The sequence below is a fragment of the Engraulis encrasicolus genome, unplaced genomic scaffold, assembly GCF_034702125.1.
Source record: "Engraulis encrasicolus isolate BLACKSEA-1 unplaced genomic scaffold, IST_EnEncr_1.0 scaffold_1162_np1212, whole genome shotgun sequence".
Classification (NCBI taxonomy): domain Eukaryota; kingdom Metazoa; phylum Chordata; class Actinopteri; order Clupeiformes; family Engraulidae; genus Engraulis; species Engraulis encrasicolus.
The window spans coordinates 7,501-12,089 of NW_026944639.1; the positions used below are offsets into that span (position 1 = coordinate 7,501).

General features: G+C 41.4%; 1 long non-coding RNA gene across 1 annotated transcript; it reads left to right on the top strand.

Moving 5' to 3' along the window:
* The first annotated feature begins 406 nt into the window (after positions 1-406).
* On the top strand, positions 407-1,722 carry LOC134442112 (uncharacterized). The gene is made up of 3 exons (XR_010033306.1): positions 407-470; positions 1,183-1,269; positions 1,640-1,722. It is a non-coding gene; the product is annotated as an uncharacterized LOC134442112 (long non-coding RNA).
* Positions 1,723-4,589: the final 2,867 nt, after the last annotated feature.

Consider the following 4,589-nt stretch of genomic DNA (forward strand, 5'->3'; position numbering starts at 1 on the left):
TTTTTAACATAAAAAATAACTCAGAATGATATATATATGAATTCTGGAAAGCGCCTATTTTCCAAGTTATGATTTACAAACGCGGCTATTTTGGCGAATTTTACTGGGCGCAGCACCCTGGAGACCACTGATGATGAAGTCGAAAATGACGTCAGCGACAGAAGTCTTCCTCCTCACTCACTTGCCGACGCCCGTGGTATTGATGGGACAGGAGGTGGAGCTGTGCTCTGAACATGTCAATTTGGATAATTTCGGTACTTCCACATTAAAACAATTACTTGGCTGTTCAGTTAAATATCATACAAATGTGTGCTACTGTCATCCGGAGTGTAGTATTCAGGAGGGGGTCTCACATTTAGGCTGGTTTACCAGGCTAATCATGTTGGTTTGCACATCGGATCCGTTGCCGGGGACAGGGCTACCTCTTCAAAGACCCGTCAATCATGTGTTGTGAAACAAACGACGTGAAGGTACGTAACACGCAATGTATTTTAAATTCAAGATAATCATAAATGCAATCATAAAGCCGGCGTGATAAGTCGCCTTACAACGACGAGAGGCAAAGTGTAGCACTAGTTAGCATAATATGAGGAAATGCTATATTCTAGTCGGTGGACATCAACAAATGGTTGCTTTCATGAATGTTTTTTCTAAGCATTTTGCATCTGTTTTGTGATTACTGTGGCATTGGTGTGTTATACAGAACTGGATTTATGTTAAAACATCAAAGAAGTAACTTACAACCTGCCTTGTAGTAGTAACTAGACTCGTGGAAACACTACACTACACTTTGCCATTCGTTGTTAGGAGGACGGTAATCACGCTAGTCTGGAGTGTGTTGGTTATATCCTGCGACATGACTAGAAATGGTCTCTTTCTGCCCTTTACAGCGTATAAAACACGTGTGTGTGTGTGTGTGTTTGTGTGTGTGTGTGTGTGTGTGTGTGTGTGTGTGTGTTTGTGTGTGTGTGTTCCCCCTCGTCAATAAATGAACGCCAACAAGCATAGTCGCATAATCATCTGGTCAAAAAAGTCCTGCACTTGACTTCATTAACTTTCTGCTATCATTGCACCATAACATGGTCCTGAGGTTTTGGGAAAAAGGATTTTGTAGGCTAATATGTTGGATTGCTTTTGTTACACCTGTGCTTCAGTTGTGTGTTTCAATTTTATGTTGGACAGGCCTACTTTAGAATTACAAGGACTACAGAAGAAATGGGATCCCAAATTGAAACTGGAAGCAGATCATGGGTCACACCCAATGATACAGTAAGTAATGTAGACCTCCTTGGTCACACCATGCAACCAAACAATTTCTGCAGTGGGTCTAAGTCTTTGTCTGTCCACCAAGAATATGTCATTCTTCCTATCTAATAGTCGACACCGACTGACATACAGTATTAATACCTAATTTATCTCCCTCTCTCTCACTCACAATTTGCCCTTTGTCTGGCTAGCATTTACATATACTTGTTACTGTATGTATCTCTCCTACCCCCAATATCACTCTGTAGGCCTATGTGTCCTCACGTCAATTTCTTTATGTAGGCCTAGTAACCCACCTAAACTACCGTCCATCAATATACACTCTTATCTAACCCATTATGTATCTTTTGTGTTTCCTTGTGTCAATATGCAGCCGCTGAGCGAAAAAGAGATGCAATACTTCACACCCTGAAGATGTACTTGGGGGGGAATTGCCAGAAGATTTTTTTGTGTGGGTAAGAACCTTTTTCTATTCTGGTTGCAGGTCCTTCACCCATTGATGCCTAAAGAACATGCAAAAAATTCCAGCTGAATGCCTAAGCCGATTTTGAGAAAAGTTTCCCTCTGCATATGAAAACAAAAATATCTTAGCCTCTGAAGCACATTAAAACATGACAGCAATTGCATTTAAACACAAAGACCCCCATCTTGCATTAGAATGTGTTCATTCAGCTCTAACATACCAACATTTTTAATGAAAAATAACTCATGAGCCTGAACGTTGCGTCACGCGGCACTTGGGACAATGTTGCGCTTGTAATTTACCTGCTGATGTGAACACCACCTCATACAGTTTTGTATGTGACACGCTGATGTCTACCCCACTACTGCATGATAATCTGTATCCTGCATTGCATTTCAATGTTACATCGTGCCAAAGAATTATTTGATTTTGGAGCCCACCCATGCAATTTCCCTTGCCATGTCTTTTTCTCACATTGCTGCAAAACATTCAAACTCTATCATTTACCAAGTAGAGTGTTAATGTGTGTGGATTGCCCTTTATTTCAAATTGTATTTTTGATCTAATTGTTCTATTTGCTCCACAGGGCGAAGATGAAGCATGGCAGGATTGGGTTTATATATACACTGCAGGCCCTGGGGGGGGGGGGGGGGGGAGGGGGCTGGGTTGGTTGTATTCTTCATGCAAGAGATGTATCTAAAGCTGTGAGACACTTGTTATTAGAATGTAATATTACTGATATTTGTGGTGTTAACTAAATAGATTGATACATTGACCAAAAATGTTCTCCGTTTGCTTTTGTACAGTCTGAATGAATGTGTATAAATGGAGAATATGTTGTAGCATATGGATAAGCAGGGGTTAGACAATGAAACTGAAATACTTGGTTTCAGATAGGCTTGGATATAGCTCCTGACAGTCAGTTTTTCTCTTTTGTACACTGATGCCACCCATAATCTTTTGTGCATTGCAATATTGTGAGCGTAATTGTGCATTTACCCTGCAAATATAACCTTCACACTCTGCTCTTGCAAAGTACAATTAATGAAGATTGGCCAGACTGACCCAATTTAGCCATGAAACCCTCCACAATAAAATGACCGGCGTTTCAGTTTCATTGTCCAACCCCTGTAAATGTTGTGCTATACGTGGGTTTCCCGTTTGCAAACAATCCCTGGCTTCGCGCCACTGGCTGCGCACTCTACAACCTCCGATTGTTGGAAAGTGCTGTCACTCAAAAAACATGCTCAAGTGGTTGGCTGCTTAGCAGCCTGCCCCTCCTCACAGTGGCAATGTTTGTAAACGGGACACCTGTATAGAACACAGATGTAAACATTACAAATATTATTGACTGAGATTGCTAATTAAAAATAAAAAACATAGATGCCCAAAAAAACTTTTATTACAGCATACACATTATATTTCCAGAACTTAATTACATGAAGGTCAGTGGTGGTACTTAACCAGATGGACAGGCTGCTTGTAAATCATTCAGCCACATACAGCACAGACATAGGCCTACTGCTTGTAAGTCATATAGGCCACATTCAGCATGTCCTCATTGAGACACAGTGGAGAAGTCATGGCTGGTGATACAGGTAATGCCATCAAGGGTTTGCTGTGCTACATCCTGCTCCCTCGCAAATAACCCCTCCTCTGTAGGTATGGTGGTTACACACAGCTCACATCTGACACCTGCACAAATAGAAATTTGGTTGTAATTTACCTTCCATGAACAGTTTTCATCACAAACAGTTACAAAATAAAGATCTTTCAATAAAGTTGTGGTGTATTCACTTTGATAGGCAGGTTTTCGATGGTGTTGGATAGTGTGTTTACAGATCACACTACAAAAAAGCCTACTTAATAGGACATGGGCATCATCAGTCTTCCTCCTCGCCTGCTGGTTTGATGTGCTTGTCTGTTGATGTGACAGATTTTACAGCAGAAGTTGTAAGCTTAGTATTTTGTCTTTGCATTGTAGTCTCTTATTGCCAAGTTTGAAAGGACTTGGTGTTTCTCAAAGCAATTGTGCCTGCACGCTGGGTTGTTAGTTTGACTAGACATTACTGTAACAATGAGCAACAGTAGCCTAATGCATTGCTCAGTTAAGTTGGAGGAGGATTGACGATGACCGCCTTTATTGGGTCATGACAATTGCTAGTACAAACTACAAAAACACAGAGGGAAAGCTATAGGCAGGAGGCAAGTAGCCTATGCTGTAGGACCTGCATCGTAATTATTTGCTTAGACTGAAGTAGGCTATCAAATATTATGCTTCATTCAAGGATAAAACTAAGAAGTCTCGCAGTAGAAGACGTGCCTGTCAATATCCTAAATGAATCATGGATCGTGCTACCGGTAGAGCTAGTTGTAAGTTTGTATGTCGTTTTGTATGCTGATGCTACCCAATACCCATTATTGTATTCAGTTTAGCATGTGGCTTACATGGTATAAGCAGCGTTTGCACGTGCAAGACAACAGTACACAGTATAGATGTAGATAGTATTAAAACAGATAGTAGCCTATTAGAATACTGATTGTCATATTTTCAACAAACGGGTTGACCTACCAATCTTTGCGCACGGACGTCCGTGATCGTGTAGTAATAGGTGAATACGAGTTCTATGCTGTCGATCAACATTGACGGAAGCACGTGAGCGAGAACTTGTTGTCACGATGTGGGTGTTATTAAATACAGCGCATTTGCAGTCGGCCACAAATATGAACGAGACGATGAGCTCGCACCGGTTTGCTCTACTAACACACCACGTGTGAGGAGTGGGGGGACAGGCAGTGAGGAGGAGCTGAAGTGGGGACCTGCGCAAACTTGTGTAGAGGTGTGAGACAAGACCCATAC